This window comes from Mus caroli, unplaced genomic scaffold, assembly GCF_978045245.1.
Source record: "Mus caroli unplaced genomic scaffold, Mus_caroli_1 scaffold_6, whole genome shotgun sequence".
Lineage (NCBI taxonomy): Eukaryota > Metazoa > Chordata > Mammalia > Rodentia > Muridae > Mus > Mus caroli.
The window spans coordinates 9,704,931-9,732,727 of NW_028227261.1; the positions used below are offsets into that span (position 1 = coordinate 9,704,931).

Sequence of the window (27,797 nt, forward strand, 5' to 3'; positions counted from 1 at the left end):
AGCCTTTTTACTTGTTCAAACACCCAGCTCATGTGCCATCTTGTAATGGCGAATGTGGGAGCGGCTTTCCACAAGATTTAATTTTTTTATGATATTTAGTTGTTCCACCAATATATCTTTAAGTGATAAAATAATCTTGGTCTTAGAGAAGTTACAAGTGAAGATATAATGTCCTTTCATTTAATTATGCCTTGTAGCTATGACTGCTAACTTACCCTAAGCCCATACGTTATTCCAAATCTAACATTTAAGAGATCCAAGGTTTTTACTGTCCTATATACACTCATTACACAGTATAGTTTGGATAAAATTTTAAAATCTAGTTTTTAAATATAACTTTAATTCTCTTTACTCTAGCTGTAGATAACCAAAGGTTTAGAATTAGACAAAAGATAGCAATCTTAAATAACAACCCCTATGTTGATTTATACATTAAGTATTGATGTTTCTAGTTTTAACTATTATCTAAAAAGTTCTATAGTGCAATTATCCAGCCTTTTAAAAAATCATTAAAGAATGTTTGTATTTTACAAATAAAAAGGGAAGACAATACTAAAGTGATTGGAGGTGTCATTTCCAGCCACTTAAATATGAGTAAGATAGCTCATACAGTACAAATAACTATAAACACAGGGAAATATAGTCAATCTAGGTAAATATGTACATTTTGGTTATTTTAAATACATCTTTCCTTCATTTGTTAGCTTCGCTCCATTAGGTCAAATTGTGTCTTTAATTATTTGATTGTAGATATAGTCATCCCAGTTCATGTGCTATGTCAGATAAAGAGCATAAGAAAATCATTCAGATCTGCATCATGAGCAGATGGTTTAACATCATCCAGGATTTTGTTTCTTAGTGGCCTTTACCTGTTACAGGATATTTGATTATTGTATGTAGAAATGCTAATTATTAGCAAGATGTCAAAGCTTAAATAGGTATAGCATTATTCAGTTGCTGTTAGGTGTGTTCTGAAGAGATGCAGTTTAGGCGTGCCTCTAAAAGCCTCCATAGATAAGAATGCTAAGGCATGGAAAGTCCCTGTCCATGTTAAGGCAAGTTGCTTGGGAGAAGGCTTGTGTTTCTTGATGTATGACCCCTGACAAAGTCAGCTGGGTGCTCTAGAGCTAACCCGCCATAAACTTGAAATGACTTAGCCACTACTGACTTGGCTTGGAGACTCCCCATCCCCATCCAAGGGTGTAGGGGAGGAGGCAGAGACTTCTTTTATATGTAATTGGACCTTTCATAGTCTGTCTGTCTGTCTGTCTGTCTGTCTCTCTCTCTCTCTCAGAAAAGAGCAACAGAAAAGCAGCTGGCAGGACACAGGCAAAGCACTATTCTAACAAAGAGAACTGAGGAGCCCTTTTGGGTTTGGAGGAGCTCAAGAGAAAGGTAGACTATAGGATAAGGATTGTAAATAGATATTTTGTATGTAATTAAGAAAAGAAAGTTAGCCGGGCGTGGTGGCGCACGCCTTTAATCCCAGCCCTCGGGAGGCAGAGGCAGGCGGATTTCTGAGTTCGAGGCCAGCCTGGTCTACAAAGTGAGTTCCAGGACAGCCAGGGCTATACAGAAAAACCCTGTCTCGAAAAACCAAAAAAAAAAAAAAAAAAAAAAAAAAAAAAAAAAAAAACAGAAAAGAAAGTTACCTTGCTGAGCCTGCTTTATCCTCAGTTTACACTTCTCCTGTCTTTATTGGTATTAATATCAGATAATTTAAAAGGTTACATTACCTATTACCTATTCTTCTTTCCAGAAGATGCTGTCTTGCTCTACTCAGCCTCTACATCAGATCCTAGCAATGAGTTGCTTAGCTATGTGGGAACTTATGATATTTAATAAATAATATGTGACCCCACTCAAAAAATATTTGGTTGGCTAACAAAGAGGACTGCAAAGGAGAGTTTCCAAAAAGCAGCTTTATTTGCAGAAACTGAGTGACTAGAATTTCAGCACTGTGGAAAGACTGGAATGTGGTAGGTCCAGAAGCTAAATACCTTATCTTGGGCAAGTATTAGTCTTGCCATGGTGTCAGAACTAACACCCTGTGTCTAATGGATAAATATTTATTAATTTACCAGACTGCAAGCTTCTACCAACCTCAAAACTAAGCAGGTTATTCAATAGTATCTTGGGCCTATAAAAAAGATTCCTCAATTTCTATGTACCTACTCCTCTGCTATAACTCCACGGTATTTTAAACTTGCTTTGATTTATGACTTTTTGTTCTATAAAGCTATAATACTTCATGAAACTGTTTCTACATTTGAACATGAATTTGAGGTAAAGTCTGTGTTCCTAGGCCATGGTCACCCAAAATGATTTCAGAAAAACTGTCTTTTATTCCCTTAAGGTTAGAGATGTGGTTTTGAGTCAACACTTTTAACCCAAGAAAGAGGAACATTTCTCCAGTTTCCCTATAAGGCCATTGATCATCATGAGGTATTCTCTCAGACACCTCCACATTAATGGTTGAAAGTAACAAAAGCCTCTCATCTTCAGTGTCTTTCTGATCAGATGCTCATAAATTTCCTATGCTAATGGCCCTGCCCCTTGCTGGCTTCAGCATCTGGGAGAGCAGACCCCGCACCTTGCCTGGGGCAGTGTCTTAGAGCTGGCCCTGGTAGACAAGTTAGTAAGCCTCTAGTCCTCTAGTCCTGTAGCATTCCAATCTCTCCAGAGTATTGGAGTTCTGATATGTCAACCCCTTTCTGTAAGCAATCGTCCTTTTTTGGAGGGGGCTGGGAGTGTTGGTTTTTTTGAGACAGGAATTCTCTGTGTAACCCTGGCTTTCCTGGAACAGGTTCTATAGATGGAGCTGGCATTAAACTCAGAGATCCTCTTGCCTTTGCTTCCCGAATACTCAGTTTAAAGAGGTCTGCCACCACATCCAGGCTCCATCAGTCTTTTCAGGAGCTCTTGTTCACAGGAAGAAAAGTTTAAAAAGGCGTTTGTTGTCAGTTTATAGATGTGAGCTTTAGAGAACGAAGCAAGAGGTCTTGAGAAGCAGGGCACCAGCAAACTGCTGGCCTAGGGTCTTTGTGTAAGACTCATGGCAGGAACTGAAGTGGGGCAATGAGGAGGGGGTGGGTTGGCCACTCCAGTTGTCCCAATCATGACCCTGTCCTATTCTACCTTTTAGTCATGTTCTCATATATAGATTGCAAATATGTTCATTTGAGGGAAGAAAGCAATCAAGAAAGCAGAAATCCTTTCTTAAATCCCTGTCTTCTGGCCCAGGCATTGCCTTTCAGCTGCAGTGTTGAAATTAAGCCAAACATGGTGTCTTGTATATAGCAGCAGTTTCTTGCCCAGAAAAAAAAAATCAGATGAAGAAATGGTTGTTCCTATAATAGTTTATATGAAATTAATCATCATGTCTAAGATTCCTTGAATTGATGAGAGAGAGAGAGAGAGGGAGTGGAAGAGAGAGAGAGACAGACATACAGAGACAGACAGACAGACAGACAGACAGAGAGACATAGAGAGACAGACAGACAGAGAGACTGAGAGAGACAGAGAGGGACAGAGATAGAGACAGAGATAGACAGAGACAGAGACAGAGAGGCAGACAGAGAGGGGAGAGGCTTTCGTTGAGTTTCTGTTGCATCTTGGAGATGAAAGGGTTTACTTCATCTGACAGATTCCAGTCTATCACTGAGGGAAGCCAAGGCCAGACCTTAAGGTAGGAGCTTGAAGCAGACGCCACCAAGGAATGCTGCTTGCTGGTTTGCTCCCAGGCCTGCTGAGCTACCCTTTTATAAAACCCAGGTCATAGTACTTCAAATGGTGGGCCTGGGCCTCCTATGTCAACCAGTAATAAAGACAATGCCCCAAATATGCCACAAGCCAATCTGTATAGGCAAATTCTCAATTTATATTCATACTTCCAAGGTGACTGTAGCCTATGTCAAGTTGACAATAAAAACTAGACAGTATACTAATCATTTTCTCCTTTTATTAAAAATACATTTTTCTTACATAATATATCCTGATTATAATTTCTCCTCCCTCTACTCCTCTCAGTTTCTCCCCACCTCCCTTACCATCCACATTCCTTTTTGTCTTTTTTTTTTTTTTTTTTTTTTTGGTTTTGGTTTTGGTTTTTGAGACAGGGTTTCTCTGTGTAGCCCTGGCCGTCCTGGAACTCACTCTGTAGACCAGGCTGGCCTCGAACTCAGAAATCTGCCTGCCTCTGCCTCCCGAGGGCTGGGATTAAAGGCGTGCGCCACCATGCCCGGCCTCCTTTTTGTCTTTTAACAGATAACAGTCGTCTAAAGGGTAATAATATTGTACTGCATTGTATTGCATTGTATTGTACTGTACTGTATTGTATTGTATTATTTTAATGATAAAACAAGACTAATGGATAAGAATAGGACAAAACAAACAAGCCAAAAGAAAAAAAATGAGACCAAGAAAAGGCATAGCACAAGAAATAGATATATACACATCACATACTCAGGAATCCCATAAAAACACTAAGCTGGAAGTCATAATATATGCATAAAAGGACCTAGAGAAGAAACATGGAAAGGCTCCAATACAACTTTATGAGACAAGGAACCTCCAAAGATGCCTTTGAATTTGTTTTCTGCTGGTCATTTACTCCTGGGCATGCAGATTACTCTCAAAGAGTAGTTTGTTTCCCCAGTGATATTCCCTTGGGGAAAAAACCAAACTTTCATTTTAAAGTGGTTATCAACTGGAGGTTGCTAGTAGTGGCTTAGGAATGGGGTCATGTGTTCACTTTCTTTTCAGCTCTAGGACCAAATCTGGTACAGACCTCTGCAGGCCCTGTGCATGCTGCCTCAGTTTCTCTGAGTTCATATGTGTGCAGACATTGTTAGTTTACAGGGTCTTGTTTTCTCAATGTCCCTTACCTCCTCTGTCTCTGTCTTTTTCTCTCTTTTGAAAGATTTATTTATTTATTTAATGTTTGTGAATACTCTTTAGCTGTCTTCAGACACATCAGAAGAGGGCATTGGATTCCACTACAGATGGTTGTGAGCCACCATGTAGTTGCTGGGAATTGAACTCAGGATCTTTGGAAGAGCAGTCAGTGCTCTTAACTGCTGTGCCATCTCTCCAGTAGTCCCCCTCTGTTTCTCTTCTTTCTTTCTTTCTTTCTTTCTTTCTTTCTTTCTTTCTTTCGTTCTTTCGTTCTTTCGTTCTTTCGTTCTTTCGTTCTTTCGTTCTTTCGTTCTTTCTTTCTTTCTTTCTTTCTTTCTTTCTTTCTTTCTTTCTTTTTGTAATACAAACATAGACTCTATTAAATGCTGCTCAATCCCCAGTGAAGATCTCTCATTATAAAACAGTTTTCCATACAACTGCAAGGCAAGTGGCTGGAATGGTACTGGTAACAATAAGTGTGAAAAATACCTGACAGGTAAAAACAGACAAAGCTTCTACATAGTCAACTCTGAGGACACCTGCTGCAGTTCCTTTAAATAAAGCCAGGCAGTGATAGCTAGCAGTCTGCATCACACTGTGGGAGGGACTCAGAGCTCCACCCTGCAGGCAGGCAGGCCTGGGGACTAGCAGGGTGAGGACTGGGAAGGCCCTGCCTCCAGCCTTGGAGGAGAGGAATGAAGGAGGCGAGCCTTGGGTCCACCCGTGGCCTGTGCTGCTCCACACAAGCTCCAGGGTGCTGCTGCTGAAGCGGGGATTTGGGAACATCAGAATTTTGGCTTACTTTCCCCCCAACTTTAATACTTTGTGCTTCAGAAGCCTGGAAATGTCAGATGTTGTAAAACCCAGAGTATGGCAGTGTCTTTAATGAGGCTGGGCTCTTGTCCCCTGCCCACACCTCTCTAGGAGAGGTGAGGGAAGGGCAACACCTCTGCTTATCTTACGAGACTCTTTCCTCAACTACTCTCAAGGTGTGCAGCACCAAGGTGTGCAGCACGGTGAAAACACATGATAAAGGAAGTGTGCAGAGGAGGGCTTCATCTGTGTGTGCAGCACAACTGGGCTCAGGTCGCAACACACGCTTGCCACTCCCACGATCACCTCTCTCAACAGAGACAGTGACACAATCCATGATTAGACAGAGTTTACAATATACTGTGGCCGTGATACAGCACAGGGCTATGTTTTAGTCCATAATTGTTTTGCTTTTACGCTTGCCAGGAAAAACTGGCCTCCTAATTATATTATACTGATGAGGTCTGCTCTGAAGTTTTTATATATTCCAAAAAAAAAAAAAATGTACAAAACTACCAACCAGCAGGGGGAGCTGATCTTTATTTGGCACTGGTACTGCTGCAAATACTGTGCATGTTGTAAGCATTATTCTGTTTCTCTAGAGCCTTCTTCAGCTGCAGCTCTTCTAGTTTTTTCCATAACTCTTCCCGTTCCAGTTCTTTCTTCTCTTGTGGGAAGCCACATATGCCATTACAAGGTGGTGCTAGCTACCACTGGCTACTGCGCATAAGTCTGGGTAAACAACCAATGTGTAAAAGTTTTTCACCAAGTCACTGCCTGGCCCTGGGCATGATAATGAGGCTCAGGTGAGGTACTGAGAGAGAATCACCAATCAGATGAGAGACATGCAAATGAGGTATGATAATGAGGTTCTGTGAGGTACTAAGAGAGTATAACCAATCAGATGAGAGACATGCAAATGAGGTATGATAATGAGGCTCTGTGAGGTACTAAGAGAGTATAACCAATCAGATGAGGGACATGCAAATGAGGTAGAATGCATAACCAATCCGGGTGTGAGACACGCCTCTCCTAGACCTATATAAGTAGCACCAGTTCTGGGCTCTGGGTCTTCTTGCCTATGCAGTCAATGCTCTCCAAATAAACGTGTTGCAGAAGGATCCTGTTGTGGCCTCTGCTTTGCTGGCGAGTAGGGCGCTCACATTCTCTCTCTGTCTTTCGGCTTTGGCTTTGTAGGAACTAGTAACGTCGTCAAAAAGCTTGCCTTTCATCTCCATGAGGGTTTTCAGCACATTACACACCAGTGCTACAATAGGCTGATTCCAGTGTTCTTTGGACATTTTATACAAGCTGGCAAACATGATTGGTAGGATTTTATCAATATTTTCTTCAATCAAACTAAGAATATATTCATTATTCCAGAAGTACAGTGCTCTTTCTGCAACCTGGAAATGAGAGCTGGAGACACATTTGGATATCTGCTTAAAAAGCGGCTCTTCAATTTTTTGAATTGTGTTGGTTCAATGACATCTAAGATATCTTCAATTTCTCCTAAAACATCACCTCTTTTTGACTTCATGTTTTTGGCCAAAATTTCAGCAGTCCTCTGATTACCGGCTCTGTCAGCGTTGTGTCTTTCTCCAGGAACTGCACAACACAGTACGCCAGCTGTGCGTGAAACAAGGCCAATCCTTTTGCAGTATGCATAGGAATAAGAACCTTCATTAGAAACTGCTTATGCTCTGCTTTCACTGGCAATGCAAAGCCATTGATGATACTTTCCAATATTTCAAGGAGCTCAGCCACACCATTGAAATGTTCCGTTTCATATATAAACTTGAGGATAATGTTGTTAATCTGCTTTCTGATGAAAGCTCTCAGGCCAAGGAACTTGCCATAAATCCGATGCAGGATGGGTCTTCAGGAAGTCTCGCTCCCGTGGCTCTTCACTATCAAAAAGCTCCAGGAGCTGTTGGACAAACTTCTGATCAATGTATCACTTTGCAATGCTGGGCTGGAAATCAACACTCTCCAAGAATCTTAAGAAGAATTCATACACCAAGCTGTATGTGAGGCCAAGAGGCCTCAAGTGTGGGGTCATCATTTAAAGTGGCATCTTTGAGCTGGGGCAGGGGGTGCAGCTCCGCCTGGCTGCCCTGGCTGCGGAACTGTGATGAGCCCTGAGAGCGCTTCTGCCTCTGCGCCTTGCGCACCGATTTCCGGGTGAAGCTGTCCACTTTCTCCAAGGCCGAGATAGTGGCGCAGGCAACAGGTGCGGGCGGCGACCGCTACGACATCTCGGCAACCCAGGGGCAATCGGCGGAGGACGGGCACAGCAGGCCTGCGCCCCTGTGTCCCGGGCCCCGGCCGCGCCGCGCTCGTGGTCCGCGAGCTGCTCCTCACCGGACTGCGCCTCACTGCCGCATCCCCGCGCCGCAAGGCCGCCTCCCGGGGCTGGCGGAGGGGAGGGCGGGGGCGCGCGGGCCGCACAAGTTACTGACGCCGGGCGACGAGGGCGGGCGGAGGCGAGCCCGAAGTGACGACCGCTGGGACGAGCGCGCGGGTGCGGACGCCGGGCGCGCCTCACGGCCCCTTAGCGCGCGGAGTCCAAGGTCTTCAGCAGCTGCCGCCCGCGCTGTCCGCCGGGCCGGGAGCCTCCTCCCGGGGCTCTTCCATCGCGGGTCCGCCCGAGCTGCCGCCGAGAGCTCGTTCTCCTGTCAGCGATGGCCCCTCATCGCCCGGGGTGGCCACCCGCACCCCGATCCTTGGATCCATGGAGCGTTGCCCTTGCTCAGCCTCCCGCGCTCACCTGCCGCCCACGGAGCACGCCCGGGAAGCAACTGCTACAACTTGAGAGGGTGGCTGGCTCGGGCGGGGGGGGGGGGGGGGGGGGGAGGGGGGACTCTGTGCGCGTGCGTGCGCGCTCCCGCGGCCCGAAGGTCCTCGCGGGGGGGGTGGGGGTGGGTGGAGGAAGGCGTTGACTGACAACTTCTGCAGGGTCCCACTAGCCTCCCGAGTCTCCAGGCGCCCCCCTCTGTTTCTTAAACTCTTGCTGTCTCCTCTTTCATGGGGTTTCCTAGTGGACTGTCAGTCAAAGAAGATATTGCTTGGTAATTCCTACAAGTTTTGTGTCACCATTTTACTAGCATATCTTGTAAGCAGGGTACCTTTGTAGACAGTGGTGCCGTGGCTGGGTTGATGCTTACAAATCTCTTTTGACAGATTATAGAGTACTTTCCTGTAGTATAGATGCTGTGTTGATTTGAATATGCTTGGTTCATAGGAAATGGCACTATTAGGAGTTGTGGCCTTGTTGGAGGAAGTGTGTCACTGTGTAGGTGGGCTTTGAGGTCTCCTCCTATGCTCAGGCTCTATCCAGTATGAATGAGACCTGGCTGCCTGCATAGAAGAGTTTCCTTCTGGCTGTTTTTTGGATCAAAATGTAGAATTCTCAGTTCCTTCTTCAGCACCATGTTTGCCTGCAGGCTGCCATGCTTCCTGCCATGGTGATAATGGACTAAACCTCTGTATTTAAATTAAATGTTTTTTTAATTAATAAGACCCAATTAAATGTTTTCCTTGATAAGTCTTGGTCATGGTGTCTCTTTATAGCAATAAAACCTTAACTAAGACAAATGTCAAAAAGTGTAGAAGGTCTTTAAGATCATGCAGTAGTCAAAATTAGGGACATGATACTCAGGGGTCAGTTAGTTTTGGATCCTGTTCTTTTTGTATTGGGTTGTTTTTTGTTTGTTTGTTTACCAGTTGTTATTATCTGTTGAGATGAGTTGGGATCTCGCTGACCATATCACTTTAGAAGCACTGAAGCCATTTCTCCATGTTGACTATCCCCTTTGGAGAATGAATGTTGAATAGAGTCAAACATCAGGGTTTCCACAGCTTCTCTGACCAAGGAGACAGAGCTGCAGGACCTTAGGAGAGATTCCTCATGATTTCCTGGGACCTGGTTGACCTTGCAAGGCAAAGATCAGAATACAGTGACTTCCATTTAGTTCTGCTGTCCACATTGGTACAGACCTCCCTCTTAGTTACTTTTGGTTGCTGTAATAAAAGACCATGACAAAGACAACTTACAGAAAAAGAGTTTATTTTGTTTTATGGTCCAGAACGGTAATGTGATGCTTCAAATGAAAATGGCCCACATAGGCTCATCTATTTGAATGTTTGGTCTCCAGTTTACAGAACTATTTGGGGGGACTAGGAGGTATGGTCACTGGAGGTGTGTCACTAGGGTTAGCCTTTCAAGTATTAAAAGCCCACACTATCATAGTTAGCCCCCCTTCTCTCTGCTTCATGCTGGTGAATAAGGATATAAACTCTCAGCTACTGCTCCAGTGCCATGTTTGCCTGCTGCTGCTGTGTTCTGCACCATGATGGTCATGGACTCACCCTCTGAAACTGTAAGCTCCCAATAAGCTCTCTTATTAGTTGCCTTGGTCATGGTGTGTTTTCACAGCAATAGAAAAGTAACTAAGAAAGTTAAATGTTCATATGATGGTGACAGGCAGGGCAGCAGGAGCAGGAAGCAGAGAGCTAATATCTTGAACAACTGCAAGCACAAAACAGTGAGTGAACCATAAGTAACATGGAAATTTTAAACACTCATATTCTGCCTCCCATGTCATATCTTAGAACTCCCCAAACAGAATCAGTAACCGAGAGTATCCAAACATTTGAGCCTGTGGGGGACACTGCTATTCAAACTACTGTATTCCACTTCCTGGCCATATCATAATATTTTCTAGGAGAAGAACGTTCCTCAACACTTTTTGTTTCACAAGTTGTATGCTTAGCTAAGTGGGATTTTGCTCTGAGGACAGCCTTCCCTTTGTTCCAGGGCAGAGCAGGGGCTTATTTATTTATTTGTTTGTTTATTCATTTCTTATTTTAGGTGCATGGGTGTTTTGCCTGCATATATATCCGTGTGAAGGTGTTAGAGTTACAGTTTGGGAGCTTCCATGTGGTTGGTGAGAATTGAACCCCAGTCCTTTGAAGGACATCCAGTGCTCTTAACGGCTGAGCCATCTCACCAGCCCCAGAGATGCTCTTGTTAATAGCACTTATGCTCAGCTCTTGGCTGTAATGCTTAGTTCAGTGGTGATCATGTTCTCTTCAAAACTACATTTGTATTTCCTTTTATTCCACTTGCTCCTTTTCATTTATTGCTAATAATATCCATATTGCAGACTAAATATTATGCTTTCTTAAATTGTTTCCATAAAAAAAAAATAGTGTGTTACTTTAAATTTACTCTCAGACAATTTTTAGGAAAAGTGCAAAAGGCAGCCAAATTCTTTGCCAATCTCACAGGTGTTGTCTCTAGCTCTGCTGCTGAACTTGTTCCCTCTGAAACCTCATTGGGCCTCCATAATCCACATTGCTACCAATATTACTGTCTTTCTGTTTCCTATAAGGATGGCCCAATAACCACTGCTTACATCATTCAACTGCTTTTATTTTCCACAGTTCCAAAATTTCTTCATTCCTCCAGAACCTAATATGGTTAGGTTCACTACAGCAACAATCGATTCTCTGGGTTGAATTCCTATATTATATTTCTGTAATCATTTAAAAACTATTTCTTAACAAAATCGGGATTTACTTTAAATGTTTAGTTTTACTTAAGCTTTACCTAAATGGAATACTAAAGTTAAAAATAAAAGATTGATGTAGCCTTCTGGATGTTGAATAAACAGATTTGGAGGCTGTAAGAGTTTGAATGAGGATGGCCTCTGTAGATCAGAGGTTTGAACACTTGGTTCAAACACATGCCACACCATGACTGTGGCAACTTATACAAAAACAAATAAATGTTTATTTTGGCTTATTGCCCTCAAGTTTGGAGTTCATAATGGTGCGGATGGCATGGCAGCAGCAGGAAGAGGACCATGCACATCTTGAACTGCAACACAAAGCCAAGTGTGGCATGGAATCTTTAAAATCTCAAATCCCTCTCCAGTCTATAGTAACACATTTCCTCCCACAAGGTCGCCATTCCCAAACCTTCCCAAACAGCATCACCAACTGGAGACCAAGTGTTGGAACATCCTTGTTAAGCTTAAACAGAGGTCATCCTTGTTCAAACTATTAAAGCCTCCAAGCATGTCTACTCAACACTGAGAACATCAGTTACATCGATCTTGTACTTTCTAACTGTAGTGTAACATTTGGATAAAGCTTAAGTAGAACCAAACATTTCAAGTAAATCCTGATTTTGTTAAGAAATAGTTTTTCATTATCTTGATTAGACAGTTTTTAAATTTTTAAATCCTTGTAAATGTTTGTAATTGTATCCTTGTAAAAGAATAGATCATAAGAGAAATATACTGATTTAAATAGAACTTTGTTATTAATAAGTTCAGCTTTGATCTCAGAAAATATTATACATACCATATGTTTCATTATTTATATACCTCATGTAACTTACTAAGACCTTCCATGACGTCTTTAGGCTTCCTAGCTTTTTGATTTTGGACGAACACTTACCATATGAGAAATTGAAGGAGCTAGAGGCAGGTGAATTTCTGAGTTCAAGGCCAGCCTGGTCTACAGAGTGAGTTCTAGGACATCCAAGACTACACAGAGAAACCCTGTCTCAAAAACAAACAAACAAACAAACAAACAAACAACAACAACCCCCCCAATTTTATACTTATATACTTTTAAACATTTTCTTCTCTTATTTATTGGCAATATAAGCCATGATTTTCTAAATGAAAAGAGTTGATACAATATAGGAAACATGTAATATAATATAATATAATATAATATAATATAATATAATATAATATAATATAATATCAATACATATTTCCATGTCTGCAATTGAAAGGTCAAACATGCAATATTTGTTCAGTCCCTGAGAGTAGATGTCTCTGCAGTCTCAATCTAGTGCTGGAATCCCAGGGAGGTCCTACAGAGCTGCCAGTTTTCAGTCTGCTCTGGAATCCCAAAGAAGTAGGTTCTAAAACCGGAGACTGAATGGCTCAGGAACAGGATAGATAAACTTGCCAGTGAAAGTGAAGGCCGGCAGGAAAGAGGCAAAGCTTCCCACTTCCATGTTTTAATATGAGCTACCACCAGAAGGTTTATGGTAGGTCTTCTGAATTCAAGTTGTCTGATTAAGGAAATCCCTCGTCGGAATCTTGAATTTTAGTTGCTTTCAGATGCAGTCACATTGACATCAAAGATTAGACTTCATGCCAGGCTTGAGTTTAAAAAAAAAAATAGTGAGAAATGTGGAATAGCCAGGAAAATCAATAGAGCTGAGAATCAGCAGTAGCATACACTCCTCAATTCAAGAACTACTTTGGTTTGTAAGAACCAATTGAAAGCTTCCTGGGAACTAGCATCCTATTCCAGATATACCTTAATGGCAAGGACTCAACTTCCTGACAGGCAAGGTTAGTCCCTCAAAGGATCTAAATCTGGAGAAGTCAAGCTTTACTTTTAAAAAAATGTATTCCTTGACATAACAAAAATAGGATTGTCTATTTCAGATATGGCATCATTTTTTTTTTTCTGTAAGGATTTGGAGCTATCAAGTGCAGTTCCAAAAAGAAAAAAACTGTCTATTCTGACCTATGACTGATAGATAATCCCCTAAATTTCCCTTAGAGCACAGGAGACATATTAAGTAAAATAATCCATCAAAATCAGAAGCCCTATGCTAAATGTAGTGGTTGAAAAAGAAAGGCCTGATAGGCTCTTAGATTTGAATATTTAATCACCAGGCAGTGGCATTATCTGAAAGGCTTAGGAGGGTGGCTTTGTTGGAGAAAGTGTATTATTGGAGATAGGCTTTGATGTTTTAAAAAAACCTAAGGAAGGCCCATTGGCTCTGTCTACCTACTGCCTGCAGAACTGGATATGGAACTCTCAGCTACCATGTTTGCCTGTATGCCACCAGAATCTCTACCATGATAATGTACAAAACCTCTATCTCATTGATTTTCCCAAAGAACCAGTTTCGGGTTTTGTAGATTCTTTGTATAGTTCTTTTTGTTTCTACTTGGTTGATTTTAGCCCTGAATTTGATTATTTCCTGCCTTCTACTCCTCTTGGGTGTATTTGCTTCTTTTTGTTCTAGAACTTTCAGGTGTGCTGTTAAGCTACTAGTGCATGCTCTCTCCAGTTTCTTTTTGGAGGCACTCAGAGCTATGAGTTTTCTTCTTACAACTGCTTTCATTGTGTCCCATAAGTTTTGGGTATGTTGTACCTTCATTTTCATTAAATTGTAAAGTCTTCAATTTCTTTCTTTATTTCTTTCTTGACCAAGTTATCACTGAGTAGAATGTTGTTCAGCTTCTACATGTATGTGGGCTTTCTGTTGTTTTTGTAGCTACTAAAGACCAGCCTTCGTCCATAGTGATCTGATAGGATGCAGGGGATTATTTCAATCTTCTTGGATCTGTTGAGGCCTGTTTTGTGACCGATTATATGGTCATTTATGGAGAAGGTACCATGAGGTGCTGAGGAGAAGGTATATCCTTTTGTTTTAGGATAAAATGTTCTATAGATATCTGTTAAATCCATTTGGTTTATAACTTCTGTTAGTTTCACTGTGTATCTGTTTAGTTTGTGTTTCCATGATCTGCCCATTGCTGAGAGGGGGGTGTTGAAGTCTCCCACTATTATTGTGTGAGGTGTAATGTGTGCTTTAGTAAAGTTTATTTTATGAATGTGAGTGCCCTTGCATTTGAAGCATAGATGTTCAGAATTGAGAGTTCATCTTGGTAGATTTTTCCTTTGACAAGTATGAAGTATCCTTCCTTATCTTTTTTGATAACTTTTGGTTGAAAGTTGATTTTATTTGATATTAGAATGGCTACTCCAACTTGTTTCTTGGGGCCATTTGCTTAGAAATTTGTCTTCCAGCCCTTAACTCTGAGCAAGCATCTGTCTTTGACACTGAGGTGACTTTCCTGTATGCAGCAAAATATTGGGTCCTGTTTACATATCCAGTCTGTTATTCTATGTCTTATATTGGGAAGTTGAGTCCAATAATGTCAAGAGATATTAAGGAAAAGTGCTTGTTGCTTCCTGTTATTTTTAATATTATTTTTTTTGTGTTTGTGTGGCTATCTTCTTATGGGTTTGTTGAAAGGTTGCTTTCTTACTTTTTCTAGGGTGTAGTTTCCCTTCTTGTGTTGGAGTTTTCAATCTTTTATCCTTTGTAGGGCTGGATTTGTGGAAAGGTATTGTGTACATTTGTTTTTGTCATGAAATATCTTGGTTTCTCCACCTATGGTAATTGAGAGTTTTGCTGGGCATAGTAGCCTGGGTTGGTATTTCTGTTCTCTTAGGGACTGTATGACATCGGCCCAGAATATTCTAGCTTTCATAGTCTCTGGTGAGAAGTCTGGTGTAATTCTGATACATCTGCCTTTATGTTACTTGACCTTTTTCCCTTACTGGTTTTAATATTATTTCTTGGTTTTGTACATTTGGTGTTTTGACTATTATGTGATGGGAATTTCTTTTCTGGTTCAATCTATTTGGAGTTCTGTAGGCTTCTTGTATGTTCATGGGCATACATGTCCCTTTCTTTAGGCTAGGGAAGTTTTCTTCTATAATTTTATTGAAGATATTTACTGGCCCTTTAATTTGGAACTCTTCACTCTCTTCTATACCTATTATCCTTAGGTTTGGTCTTTTCATTGTTTCCTGGGTTTCCAGGATGTTTAGTGTTAGCAGCTTTTTGCTTTTTGCATTTTCTTTTCCAGTTGTGTCAATGTTTTCTATGGTGTCTTCTACACCTGAGATTCTCTCTTCTATTCTGTTGGTGATGCTTGTATCTATGACTCCTGATCTCTTTCCTAGGTTTTCTAACTCCAAGGTTATCTCCCTTTGTGATTTCTTTATTGTTTCTATTTCCATTTTTAATCCTGGATGGTTTTGTTCAATCCCTTCCCCTGTTTGGTTGTGTTTTCCTGCTATCTTTAAAGAGAATTTTGTGTTTTTTCTTTACGAGCTTCTACCTGCTAACCTGTGTTCTTCTGTATGTCTTTAAGGTAGTTATTTATATCCTTCTTACAGTCCTCTATCATCATCATGAGATGTGATTTTAAACAGAGTCTTGCTTTTCCTGTGTGTTGGGGTATTCATGGCTCACTGTGGTAGGAGAACTAGGTTCTAATTATGCCAAGTAGCCTTGGTTTTCTGTTGCTTATGTCCTTGCCCTTGCCTCTTGCCATCTGGTTATCTCTAGTGTTAGCTGGTCTTTCTGTCTCTGACTGTGTCTTGTCCCTCCTGCAAGCCTGTGTAACTCCTGGGAGACTAGTTCTCTCTGGGAAAAATTTGGGTAATTGGGGCTATGGCACAGGGTCAGCTCTGGGATGCAGAAGGATCCTGTCCCAGGCTGTGCCTTGGTTCCTGTGTCCTGATCGCTCTGGGTGGGTCGCTCTTGGGCCAGGATTTTGAGCAGACGTTGTGGTCTTCCCTGTGCTCACAGGTGCATTGGCGCTCCTGGGAGTTCAGTTCTTTCCTGACAGTATTTGGGTATGGATCACTGTGGCACAGGATCAGCTCCCAGTGCAGATGGAAACTGGAAGGATCCTGTCCCCGGCTGTTCCTCGGATCCTGTGTCATGAGGGCTCTGGGCTGGTCCCTCTGAGCATAAGTGGTGGTCTTACTTGTGCTCACAGGTGTTTCCACACTCCTGAAAGACCAGTGTTTTCCTGGAGGTATTTGGCTATGGAGCGCTATTGCATCCCTTACATCTTTTAAGATCACCATGGATTAAAGCCTAACTTCAACAACAATAGAAACAACAGAAAATCTACAAATTCATGGAAACTGAATAACTCTCTACTGAATGATTACTGGGTCAAGGAAGAAATAAAGAAGTAAAGTAAATACTTTCTAGAATTTAATGAAAATGAGGGCACAGCATATCCAAACTTATAGAGAGCAATGCTAAGAGGAAAGTTCATAGCACTAAATGCTTTCATTTAAAAAGTGGAGAAAGCTCAACTAACAGTGGCAAACCTGAAAGCTGAAAGCTTTAGAAGAAAAAGAAGCAAACACACTAAAGAGGAGTAGAAGACAAGAAATAATCAAACTCAGGGCTGAAATCAATCAATTAGTAGCAAAGAATCAACAAAGAAAAGAAAAGTAACAAAGAATCTACATAACTAAGAGATGATTCTTTGAGAAAAATCAACAAGATAGATAAACTCTTAGCCAAACCAACTGTAAGGCAGAGAAGAAACAGTATCCAAATTATCAAGATCAGAAATGAAAAGGGAGATATAACAACAGAAACTGAGGAAATTAAAAAAAAAAAAAAAAAAAAAAAAAAAAAAAAAACACCACAAGGTTCAAAAGCCTGTACTCCACAAAACTGGAAAATCTAAATGAAATGGATGATTTTCTAGACAGGTACCATTTACCAAAGTTAAATCAAGATCAGATAAACTAACCAGTCCTATAAGCCCTAAGGAAATATAAACAGTCATTAAAAGTTCCACAAGAAAAATAAAAAAATCCCAGGGTTATAGGGTTTTAGCACAGAATTTTACCAGAATTTCAAAGAAGAGCTAATACCAATTCTCCTCAAACAATTCTACAACATGGAAACAAAAGGAACATGGCCAAATTCATTCTATGAGGCAACAGTCACACTGATACCTAAAGCACACAGACTCAATAAAGAAAATTTCAGACCAATTTCTTTTATGAACATGGATGCAATAACTGAAAGAAAAAAATCATGTGATCATCTCATTAGATGCTGAAAAAGGCTGTGACAAAATATAACACCCCTTCATGTTAAAAGTCTTGGAGAGATCATGAACACAAGATATATACTGAAACATAATAAAAGCAAGACACAGAGCTGGAGGGATGGCTTAGTGGTTAAGACCACCGGCTGCTCTTCTGAAGGTCATGAGTTCAAATCCCAGCAACCACATGGTGGCTCACAACCATCCGTAATGAGATCTGACACCCTCTTCTGGTGCATCTGAAGACAGCTACAGTGTACTTAGATATAATAATAAATAAATCTGAAAAAAAAAGCAAGACACAGCAAGCCAATAGCTAATATCAAATTAAATGGAGAAAACCTTAACGCAATCCCACTAAAATCAGGGACAAGACAAGGCTGCCCACTCACTATCTATTCAATATAGTATTTGATGTTCTAGCTAGAGCAATAAGACAACAAAAATAGATCAAGGGAATATAAATCAGAAAGAAAGAAGCCAAAGTATCATTATTCACTGACGATATGATAGTGTACATAAGCACATCCAACCCCTGCCCACTGAAGTACCAGGGAACTTCTTCAGCTGATAAATACCTTCAGCAAAGGGGCTAGATACAAAATACAAAGAAATCAGTAGAGGTCTATTATACAAATGACAAAAAGTCTGAGAAAGAAATTAGGAAAACAACACCTTTCACAATGGCCACAACTAATATAAACTATCTTTGTGTAACTCTAACCAAGTAAGTGGAAGACCTGTAGAAAAAGAACTTAAAGTTTCTGAAGAAACTTTGTAAAATAGTAAAATGAGCTTCTTGCCAAAAGCAATCTACAGATTCAATGCAATTCCCATCAATTTCAACACAATTTTTTTACAGTCCTTGAAATAGCAATTCTCAACTTTGTATGGAAAAATAAAAAACCCAGGACAGCTAAAACAATATTGAATAATAAAATAACCACCACCCCTGATCTCAAGCTGTACTACAAAGCAATTGTGATAAAAAAAAAAAAAAAAACCTGTAAGGTATTAGTACAGAGACAGACAGGTTGATTAATGGAATCGTATCAAAGACCAGAAATAAACTCACACACCTATGGACACCTGATTTTTGAAAAGGAAGCCAAAACTATGTAATGGATAAGAGAAAGTATCAACAAATCGTGCTCGTCTAACTGAGTGTCTGCATGTAGAAGAATGCAAATAGATCCATATTTATCACCTTACGCAAAACTCAAGTCCAAGTGGATCAAGAATCTCAATGGAAAACAGGATACACTAAATCAAATAGAAGAGAAAGTCGGAAATAGCATTTAACAAACTGGTCAGGAGACTACTTCCTCAACGGAATACTAGTTGCTCAGGCTCCAAGATCAACAATTGATAAATGGGAACTCGTGAAACTGAAAATCTTCTGTAAAGCCTACAGATTGGAAAAAGATCTTTACTAACAGATGTCTGACAGAGGGCTAATATCTAAAATATATAAGAAACTCAAGAAGTTATACTGTAACAAATCAACCCAATTTAAAAATAGAATACAGATCTAAACAGAATTTTCAACAGGGAAATCTTGGATGGACAAGAAGCACCTAAAGAAAAGTTCAACATCCTTAGTCCTCAAGGAAATGCAAATCAAATGACACCAAGATTCTATCTTACAGCAATTGGAATGACTGAGTTCTAAAACTCAAGTGATATCACATGCTAGCAAGGATTTAAAGAAATTGGAACACTCATTTATTGTTGGTGGGAATGCAAACTTGTATAACGACTCTGGAAATCAATCTGGCAGTGGAAGTAGTTCTACCTCAAGACCCAGCTATATGGCTCCTGGGCATTTACTCAAAAGATGATCCCCCATACCACAAGGACATATGCTCTATGATGTTCATAGCAGCTTTATTAGTAATATCCAGAAACTGGAAACAACCCAGATGTCCCTAAAACACCGAGTGGATAAAGAAAATGTGGTTATTTCCACAACTGAATACTACTCTACTATTAAAAACAAGGACATCATGAATTTTTAATGAATAGAACTAAAAAAATATTATCCTGAGTGACCTAGTTTTCCAGACCCAGAAGAACATACATGGTATGTACTTACTAATAATTGTATATTAGCCATAAAGTACAGGATACTCAGGATATACCCCACAGACCCAAAGAAGCTAAACAAGAAGGAAGGCCCATGTGAGGATGCCTGAATCTCAGAATGGGGAATAAAATAGTTATAGGAGGCAGAGGAAGGGAGGGAACTTCGGGGTGGTTTTGCAGGGAAATGGGAGGGTCAGGATTAAGTGTAGGGAGAGACAGGAGAGAGGGCCAGAACATCCAGAGAATGACTTGAAATCTGCAGCTGCCAGTAGTAGAGACTGGAGATTGGGCAGAATCTCAAGGATGAGCCAGAGACCTGGGATAGTAGACGCTCCCAGGAGTTAGTCAGATGACCTTAGTTTAGAAGTATAACAATGGGTATATGGCAGGACCCCCAGTGGAGGGGTAAGGGTACCAACCCACCAAATTTATCCAGTTTACAAGAAATGCAGGGACAAAGATGGAGCAGAGATTGAGGAAATAGTCAACCAATAACTGGCCCAGCTTGAGCCCCATCCATGGGCAAGCACCAGTCCCTGATACTATTAATGATAGTCTGCTATTCTTGCAGATAGGAACCTGGCATAACTGTCCTCTGAGAGGCTCTACGTAGCAGTGGACTAAAACAGATGCAGATACCAACAGCCAAATATTGGACAGAGGTCAGGAACTTTTATGGAAGAGTTGGGGAAGGATTGAAGGTCCTGAAGGGGATAGGAACTCCACAGGAAGAAAAACAGCAAACTAACTTAGACTCTTAGGAGCTTTCAAAGACTGAACCACTAACCAGAGTATACACCGGCGAGACCAAGTCCCCCAGAACCCATACACACACATGTAACAGATGTCTCCATGTGGGTTTCCGAACAACTAGAGCAGAGGCTGTCCCTAAATCTGTTGTCTGGCCTCAGTGTGAGAGGATGAGCCTAACTCTGCAGAGTGGGAGGATACTCAGGGAATGGGGGGCACCCTCTCAAAGGAGAAGGGGAAGGGGCATGAGGGGAGTGACCTTATGGGGGAGGGACTAGGAAGAGGGGACATTTATTGGGATGTAAATTTTTAAAAAAGATATGCATTTACTTTATCACATGACTATAGGAACATCCAGAATACATTTCATAAATATGGTCACCCTTCTTTTTTTTTAATTCGATATTTTCTTTATATACATTTCAAATTTCAAATGCTATCCCAAAAGTTCCCTATACCCTCTCCCTGCCCTGCTCCCCTACCCACCCACTCCTGCTTCTTGTCCCTGGCATTCCCCTATACTGGGGCATATAAAGTTTGCAATACCAAGGGGCTTCTCTTCCCAGTGATGGCCGACTAGGCGATCTTCTGCTACATATGCAGCTAGAGACACAAGCTCTGGGGGTACTTGTTAGTTCATATTGTTGTTCCTCCTATAGGGTTGCAGACCCCTTCAGCTCCTTGTGTACTTTCTCAAGCTCCTTCATTAGGGGCCCTGTGTTCCATCACATTGTGAGCATCCACTTCTGTATTTGCCAGGCACTGGCATAGCCTCATACGAGACAGCTATTCGAGGATCCCTTCATCAAAATCTTGCTGGCATATGCAATAGTATCTGGGTTTGGTGGCTGATTATGGGACGGATCCCCAGGTAGGGTAGTCTCTGGGTAGTCCATCCTCTCATCTTAGCTCCAAACTTTGTCTCGGTAGCCTTCTTCTAAGAAGATGGTCATCCTTCTTCTTAATAAAAGAACACCTGAGTTAGGTTAGCATGCATGTAACAGAAGACATGTGTGCATGGAGCAGGGGCAGGTGGTTGGAAATATATGTCTAAAATAGCTAAGCAGTGAGTCAGAAAGAAACAAGGAATCATCCACGAGAATGAGTTCCATACCATAAAGAACATGAAGATAATCCAAGGCAATGGAAACACTGAAGGAAATGAGGAGGAATAGGAAATATACCCAGTACTTTGCACTGCTCTACTGGGGCATCATGGGGAATGGTGACAGAGCAGAGAGGGTGGGGTGGAGGGAGGCATTGCATATATACTCCATAGTTTGCTCTTATCGCTACTAAAGGGAGGCAGGGATGGGCGAAAATAGGAACCTTTTCCCTCCTTCACAGGAGACAGAGTCAGTTCAAAAGGCTTATATGCCTGAGACAAGACAGAGTGATAAAGCCTGGAGATTGAATCCTCCTAGAGAAAGCTTATTCAGAGAGTATTCACTGTAGGTTTGATCCACCAGCAAGTGCTTACCCACCTAAAGTCCTGGAACAAGATCACCTGCTATATCCCCTGAGAAACGTTTTAATGTCCCTTTATGGTTGTACATGTTACTGGAGAAACTGAGTTTCTTTTCAAAGTTCTTAGTCTTGTTAATAAAGTGAATTAAAAGTGGACTTGTTAGGAAAAGAAAGGGCCCTTTATTAGATCTTGAGAGAAAAATAACAATCAAGCAAGTTGCAAATCTTAGCAGTTGCCAGGGAGAGGGAGATTGAGAGAAAGTCATACCTTTCAAATTAAGCAAGGATGTCAGCAAGCAGCTGCATGGCTGAAGATCAGGTGGGGATTCAGAAGATTTAGAAAGCTCAATGTAGAAGAATGAAAATAGATCCATACTTACTACTTTTCACAAAACTCAACTCCAAATGATTCAAAGACTTTAACATAAAACTAGTTACACTGGGCTGGTGAGATGGCTCAGCGGTTAACAGTGCTGACTGCTCTTCCAAAGGTCCTGAGTTCAAATCCCAGCAACCAAATGGTGGCTCACAACCATCCATAACGAAATCTGATGCCCTCTTCTGGAGTGTCTGAAGACAGCTACAGTATCCTTACATATAATAAATAAATAAATAAATGAATAAATAAATGAATAAATATTTAAAAAAAACTAGTTACACTGAACCTAATAAAAGAGAAAATGGGGACTACCCTTAAAGTCATTGGCACAGTAGAAGTCTATCTGACCAGAACACCATTAGTTTAGGCTCTAAGATCAAGAATTAATAAACAGGACCTCAAAAAATTGAAAACTTTCTGTAAGACAAGGGCACCATCAATCACACCATGTAACAGCCTACATAATGGGAAAAGATTTTTTTTTTAACCAATTCCACATCCAATAGAGGGCTAGTATCTAAAATATATAAAGTAAAATACAAATAAACCAATTAAAAAATGAGAAACAGATCTAAACAGAATTCTCAATAGAGAGATCTCAGATGGTTGAGAAACACCTAAAGAAATGTTCATCATCCTTAGCCATTAAAGAACAAACACAAAACTAATTTAAAATTCTGTCTTAGACTTGTCAGAATGGTTAAGATTAATAACACAAGTGAGAGCATATGATGGCAGAGATGTGGCACAAGAGAAACTTGGAGGAGCCTCCATTGCTGGTGGAGTGCACACTTGCACAGCCATTACGGAAATCAATACGTGGGGTTCCTCTGAAAGATGGGAATCTATCTCAAGACCCAGCTATACCACTCTCAGCCACATACCCAAAGGACACTTCATCCTACCACAAGGACACTTGCTCAACCATTTTCATTGTATCTTTATTCATAATAGCCAGAAAATGGAGATAACCTAGATGTCAACAGATGAATGGATAAAGAAAATATGGTACATTTATACAATAGAGTATTATTCAACTGTTAAAAATGACATCATGAAGTTTGTAAGCAAATAGATAGAACTTGAAAAAAGTCATTCAGAGTGAAGTTACTCAGACCCAGAAAGATAAATATGGTATGTATTTGCTTATATGTAAATATTAGCCATCAAATAAATGCTAATCATAGACCCAGAGAGGAATGTGGGGTTTGAGGAGGGGAAATGGGGTTGAGGAAAGGAATCCAGTGAAAGACAGCTAGAATTGGCAGGCATTTGAGGGACAGTATGGGAACCCAGTTCAGTGACTTTCTAAAATATATGAAGGCCATCCTAAAAAAGTTCCCAAATGATGAGGGAAAAGGAGACTCAACTAGCCATGTCTTGACACCAAATGAAGCTTCCAGTTCTGGGAATGCATCCTGTTGAGTTGTTGGCCAAAAGGGTCCTACAGAAATTCCCAAATAACCCTGGGTGTTGCCAAGACAGTAGGTTGCTCTCTGCAAACTGACAGCAAGCCCTATTGCTGAAGACAACACCTACACAACTCATTAAACTTGGAGAGGGTGAGCTGGTGCCTGCATAGAACCATCGCTCTTAAATTCTAGTGTCTTTGGTGAGAATATATGAGACAAAGTATATTTTTAATAAAAGGGGGTGTTGAGATGAGAAAGTAAGAGAGCGAGAGCTTACACACATGCAAGAGACAGAGACAGAGAGAGAGAGAGAGAGAGAGAGAGAGAGAGAGAGAGAGAGAGAGAGAGAGAGAACCCAGAGTCTCTGGAAAAGCATACTTAAACTTTTGGACAATATCTGAAAGACAGTTACTCAAAAAAAAAAAAAAAAGGAAAAAGAAATGTTGACCCAGATATTAGATAACCTGGACAGTGTTGCCCAGAGGGAAGCTGCATAATGACTATAGGAAGGGAAGGTAACTACTTATGTCATTAAGAGGATAATTACTCCTCCCCTTTCCCAAGCATGTCTTCACATGAATCAGATATTCTGTGGAGAGGACTCCATGCCAGACGCTTGACAGTGAATTAACTCTTAAGGGAGGGAAGAATATTATGTTTCACTCATGGGTCACTTGAGAACGTTACATCTCCATTTAGAGCCATAGGTATTCCACACTTTTGACTAGGATGTCTAAGGAAGACTGGTTATGGTGTTGATCTTTCCAGTTTACCAGGGAAATAGGAGGAAGGGTCCAAAGCCTGTGGGGAGGGGTCTCTCCTCAACAACCGCCCAGGCTCCTAATCCCAGTCTAGCTACTGAATAATGCCAACCAGAAAGAGATTTCACATTGGTCACACATAGGTCTGACAGCTTATCTCAGATGACCTTGCAGGAGACATGGGAGCTGGAATAATGATGTGTGGAATCACAGAACTGAATGTGTGTGTGCAATATGTATGTATGCATGCATGCATGAATGTACGCATGTATGTATATCTCAAGATCTAGAAGGTATTCATATGGTGTGTGGACTCCTGAATTTGTTCCCTTCCCAATGTGTCTAGTTGAATAAATCCCTTTTCTCTGATTTTCACTAGTGCATGCGCCTGTAGTTGGTATACTGAGGACTGGCATGCAAATCTTGCTTTTTAAGGCTGCTAGGGCCCAGGTTTGTACCTTAAACTCTGTTAACATCAGAAGCAGTGCCACGGCAGGGCAATCAGGTCTGTAAACAGTGCAAGTTTATGGAATTTCACAATGCTTCATTGCTAGATATCTCAGACATTGCACTAAAGGGAAAAAAAAAATCACCAAACAGGAAAGTAAAAATTGTCAATATTAAAAAAAAAAAAAAATCCCCAGTGTAACCTGGCATTGTGGTGCAAGCTACTTAGGAATCTGAAGCAGGTCTGTGAGCTACCAGGCCTAGGTCTTTTTTGCTAAGAAAGCAAAAAGCGGTGAAATTAGTGGTTTATCTTAACACACAGCTTCAAGCTGACTTATAAAGAAAAACAAACAAAACTGACCCTTTATCCTTTCTCTATATGTTGAAGATCAACCATCAAGGCCACATCACTTTCTGATTCTGGAACTAACTAAACCAAATACAGCAAACCCTGTAGGAGTGGGGTGTAGTATAGCCCAGGGATTAGAGCACTTGCCTAACATGGAAAAACTCTAGAGTTGGCCTCCACTAAATAGACTTATATATTTTTTTAAAAAATGTACTGTTTTTGTTTTTGTTATGTGACCCAGGATGGCTTCAAATCCAGTAAGTTTCTATGTTAGCTTTGTAAGTGCTTTACAGGCATGGATCACCAAAGTAGGCTTTCTTCAAAGGGGTTTGTTGTTGTTTTGTTTTGTTTTGAAGTTATAATTTTATTATAATATTTTCCCTTTCTATTTCTACCTCCAAACTCTCCCATATTGCCTTCCAACTTCCTACTTGCCTTCAAATTCATAGCCTCTTTGTTTTCCAACTGTTGCTGTATTCATGTAAGTACACATACATACATATCTATGTCTATCCCTATATCATCTCTCTATCTATATATTTGTGTGTGTGTACACACACACACACACACACACACACACACACACGCTACCTGTATATATGTTTTCAGTTTAGAACCAGATTAGCATTTGGGGTGCTCTTGCCTGGAAAAGACAACCTCCCCAACTCCTGACTCACCTGCTATTGAATCCTGAATCACCCCCTAAACTGTATATAAACCGTATCCAGTTGACTGTAGCACTCAGTGTTGAAGCCTCATGGGTTTTTTCGTCTCCATCCTGTTTGGCATGTTTGTTCGTGTCATCCTGGTTTGGTTCCAATTTGGAGAGTCATGTTGATGAGATTATAGGTGTAGATTCTCATGTTACTAGGAGACACAATCTCATAGCAAACTCCCTGACCTTTCTTCTGTAGTGTTTCCTAAACTTTCAGATTGGGAACATTTTGTAGGTGTATCCAATGAGACAAGGCTCCACAACTCTGGGTTTTGATAGGTTGTGTTTTAATTGTGGCAGTGTCTGTATGTTGCAAAAAGAAGTTTCTCTAATGAGGGTGAAAATAAATGTTCATAAACTGTTAGAGATTATGCTGGTTTAGTAAATCTTTGGTTGTATAGATTATCCTCTGGTAACCAGTACTTTACTAGCACTAAGGTGTTAGTTAATTTCCAGCACCAACATGGCCTCCTTGATGAGCAAGTCCTAAATCAAATTAGAGAGCTGTTGGCTACCACCAAGCTATGTGTGGCACTACTTCACCATTGCAGTTATCATGCTATGCTGGTTGTTTATGTGGTTCATAGGTGTCATGGCTGGGAAGGACAATTGGTTGCCTCCATCCTTTGGAAGCTTGTATGATGACTTCTGATGTCATGAAAGCTAGTCCTCAGAGAGGAGACTTTCAGGTCAGTTTCAACTCAGGGGCCTCTGAACCCTGTTTCTCATGTACATGGTGTCTTCATCAAGGTATTTAAATAAAAAAATTCTAATTTGTTATTATTTTGTGTTCTTTGCAGTTGTTTTATTTTTGGGTTCAGCATTTCAGTATGGGTCCCAGACTGCCTTCAAACACAGTAGCTTTCTACCTCTCCCTTGGAAGTACTAGCATTGCTGGCATGTTCCACAAACTTTGGGATTTCTTTGAAGTTTTCAAAGCCGAACATCAGAACTGAACAGGAGGCACTGGGATGTTTTCCTTTTTAACTCTGAGACTAATTGTGTTTGAAGTGGTAGACAAGCTGCTTGAGGGCAGAAAATGAGCGTTGGTGTTACAAGTGGTTGGACTTTGAAACATCAAGGTCACCATGTAGTTTCTGATTCATGTCCAGAATCAGCATGATAGAAAACGGAGTGTACCAGGAGGGCAATTACTCCTTGGTGCTGTGTTCGTTTTGATTACTGTCTCATGGGACTGAAGATATAAATTAGAATATACTATTTTGTATATTTACTTAACAATGCGTTCAAATGTTTGTGTATACCTCTTGTGGCAGAGAAAGTGGTATAAATTAAGGAGCAATTTAAAAATAGTAAAGATGACAGATAGGGGTGTGACCTAGTGCTAGAACTCCTGTCTAACATGTTGGGACTCTAAGTTATATCCCTAGCACTACCAACAAACCAACGAAATCAAATGTAAAAATGAGAATTAATCAGTTACCTAACAGCTAGAATGCATTGTAAATTGGCACACAGTATTATTACAATGGTTAATCTTCATTGTCTACCTGATTGGTTTTAGAATCATCGTGGAGACAAAGTATGTTTATGTGGAGCAATGGGCTGCACATAGACAGCCTGGTCTCCAGTCGAGCATAGGTCTTGAACCCCGGGTAGTGATTTCTACCTATATGGGACGGAAGGCATTCGATCATGTCTTCTGGACCCTCGGCTCCTATCAAAGTTACCACCTCCACAGCCCCCACAAGAGAGGTGTGTGGCTATCAGTCATTTAGGAGCACCACCAAGCCTTCCCACATGCAAATAAGGTTTCCCCCAAACTCTCAGTCCAACCCAATGAGAGGTACCTGCTGTCTAAGCCTGAATCACCCCCAAAACAGCATATAAATTCTATCCAGGAAATTAAAGGTGAGCGAGAACTACTCTGTCCCCTGAGTTTTTTGTTCCAAAAGCTGTAACACTTGAGAAGAGATTTTCTCTCCAGAAGAAGATCTCCCTGAGGTCCTTCCACAGGCCTCACTGGTTTGGCTTCTCGTAGGCTCAGCCAGACA

At 40.9% G+C, this 27,797-nt stretch overlaps 1 protein-coding gene and 1 pseudogene across 1 annotated transcript in view; one reads left to right on the forward strand and one right to left on the reverse strand.

Moving 5' to 3' along the window:
• Positions 1-27,797, forward strand: part of LOC110287984 (uncharacterized) — a 517,828-nt gene that overhangs the window by 197,904 nt on the left and 292,127 nt on the right. The gene's annotated exons all lie outside the window — the stretch shown is intronic.
• LOC147004081 (serine/threonine-protein phosphatase 2A 56 kDa regulatory subunit alpha isoform-like) lies at positions 6,789-8,445 on the reverse strand (annotated as a pseudogene).